The sequence below is a fragment of the Sorex araneus genome, chromosome 1 (assembly GCF_027595985.1).
Source record: "Sorex araneus isolate mSorAra2 chromosome 1, mSorAra2.pri, whole genome shotgun sequence".
NCBI classification, from domain to species: domain Eukaryota; kingdom Metazoa; phylum Chordata; class Mammalia; order Eulipotyphla; family Soricidae; genus Sorex; species Sorex araneus.
In genome coordinates, this window is record NC_073302.1 from 255038641 (window position 1) to 255041612 (window position 2972).

The window sequence follows — 2972 nt, forward strand, 5'->3', positions numbered from 1 at the left end:
CTCCCAGCTGTTCATACGGGTTACTCCTGACTCATGCACTATGCAATCAGGAATTACTCCTGGCAGTGCTCGGGGGACCATATGGGATGCTGGGAATTAAACCCGTGTTCATCACATGGAAGGCAAGCGCCTATCTGCTGTGCTGTTGCTCCAGCCCCAATTTTGTCACTTTTTATTCTATTTATATTCTTAAGGTTTTGAGCAGCATACTTTCAAAATTCAACTGTTTTTTAGTGGCTTTCTTTTTATTAAAGATTATTTTGAAGTCTGGTATAACATGGACTCTCGTCTTTTTTCGATAATATTATCAGAAGCATTAATATATAGTTGCAACAGGATACTAGTATTTATTTTGAACTGCATTTATGTGCTATATATCCTATTTACAGTCTGACAACCACAGTTCATACTCCTAAGTAGAGTGGATGGAACAGTCAGAAGCGCTTCAATGTGCTGAAATCACTTGTGAAAAAAGGAGCTGCAAATGTGAAATCAAATTAGCAAAAAAATAAATTTCAAAAGTTCAGATTGTGTGGACTTTTTTATGTTGTTCCTATAGCACAGCTGGTAGGGCATTTGCCTTGCACTCAGCCGACCCGAGTTAGATTCCTCCGTCCTTTTCGAAGAGCCCGGCAAGCTACCGAGAGTATCCCGCCCTCCTGGCAGGGCCCGGCAAGCTATCAGTGGCATATTCAATATGCCCAAATCAGTAACAACAATTCTCACAATGGAGATGTTACTGGTGCCCACTCGGGCAAATCGATGAACAACAGGACGACAGTGACACAGTGCTACAGTGCTATGTTACATGAGACGCTTAAGCTTTGCCCTTGCTCTGTACCAGTTTATTTTGTTTTAGCCTTTTCTGAATGTTCCCTATGCTCTGACTAAAAGCTCTATCTGGAGCTAGAGAAGTATTACACTAGGTACGGCCCTTACCTTGCAAGCTGCAGATCTGGGTTGCATCCCAGGCACCCCGTATATTCCCCAGAGTGATCCACCTTCCCAAACCTCAAAGGAATAAAAGAAAAAAGAAACGCTTCCTTTGCTTTCCACAATTCCTGAATTACTCTTATAATTTTGATACGAGTCTGTTTCATGAATTTTTTATACTTGCACGTGCTAGTCACTAAGAAAGTCTTAACTTCCACCCAGCTTGACTAAACTTGAGAGCCGCTTATTCCTGCCTCTAGATCCCTGACTTTGTCTCTGTTAGAGGTTAACCTCAGGAAACCTTTCATTGTCAATTCTTTTCCTGTTCCTTTGAAATGTAAATTTATCTCAGTCTCTCGCTAGTTTTAAAACCCCTTTGAAACACAACTATCAAGAAATATCTAGCCACAATCGCTAAGTCCTTGTTGAGCAAGAGCTTCCCATAAAGGAGCACCAATTAGCAAATACTGATGGCCTAATCACATAGACTAATTTTCCCTCTCACGTTTTTAGAACTCCTCCTTACCTGCCCTTAATTTTTTTTCCTTGTCTTTTCATCCCATGAGAGTGAAGTGAAATCTCTTCTTTAACAATAGTCTTACCCGTTGCTATCACCTTGAGTCAGGTCTTCCTTACAAGCCTTTCTGTCTAAATTGTCCAATGCTATTTGCCATTTTCTTGTTTGTTTGGGAGATACATCTTGTTTGCTCAGGGATTTCTCCTGGCTCTGCACTCAGGAATTGCTCCTGGCAGTGCTTGGGGGTACTCCAGGGGATGTCTGAGGTACTATATGTGAGGTATGCCTACAGGTGCAAGGCAAGCACCTTACCTGCTATACTATCTCTCCCGCCTCCAAACACTATTTGTCTTCTATATAACTTTGAGAAAAATGATAGCACGTTTGCCTTAAATGCAGCGGACTGGGGCTGACCTGGGTTTGATTCATTCGTCCCTCTCGGGGAGACCGGCAAACTACCAGGAGTATCCTGCTTGCATGACAGAGCCTGGCAAGCTTCCCGTGGTGTATTCGAATTGCCAAAAACAGTAACAAGTCTCACAGTGGAGACGTTACTGGTGCCCGCTCAAGCAAATCGATGAACAATGGGAGGACAGTGTTACAGTGACAGTGCTACAGATGTGACTCCTTGTTTCAGATTTCTATAATTCTGAGCTATAGTTCAATTGGGTTTGTCTGTATTTTAATTACTAATGCGGTAACTTGCTATTAAATATATGTATAATAAAGTATACAACATAAATATATTTATCGATTCTTTAATATAATAACCTTAAAATTATTAGAATTCACGGTGCAAAAATTTATTAGGTACATTTAAATTTCCTTAAATACAAAATAACGTTTAAAATAACCTATTTCACTATAACTTGCATTTGATCAATTTCTCAGATAGGATCAAAATATCCTACAGGGATTCTGATGAGCTTTAAGCCTCAAAGCCCCTTCTAGATCAATGAGAACACTATAAAGATTTCCTTTATTTGACTCTCAGTTTGTCATTGATTTCACAAGATGTCTGTTTGATTGTAATCTAAAGAAAGACCATAGAGCTGTTTAATCGATATGCCATTTCTCTTCACGAATTCGGTAGATTATCATGTTATTAGATACTAGATAGCAATTCAACACTATACTTTTTAACAATACTCTTCTTGACTGGTTATATTTTTAATACTTAAAATATAGCTAATCTTAGATTCGCACAAACATAAAACTTACTAGTAATTTTCTGCACAAGTCTCCAATTCTCTTACAGATTTCTGATACTGCAATTTAAGTTTAATCAACATAAAAATACTTGACCTGGAAAAATTAATCGTCTTCCATAACTAAACATCTTCTAAGTTAAATGTCAACTTAGATTTAATGGGTATTACATAGTCCCTGTGTTATTAAGAGTAAGTAGAATTATATTTCACTGTAAAAGATATGTTTAGTGCTTGGTCTTCAAGTCTGTGTTTTCCCATGAATACATATCTACTTTCTTTATTTCTTTATTTGCTTTTTGTTTTCCACTCTG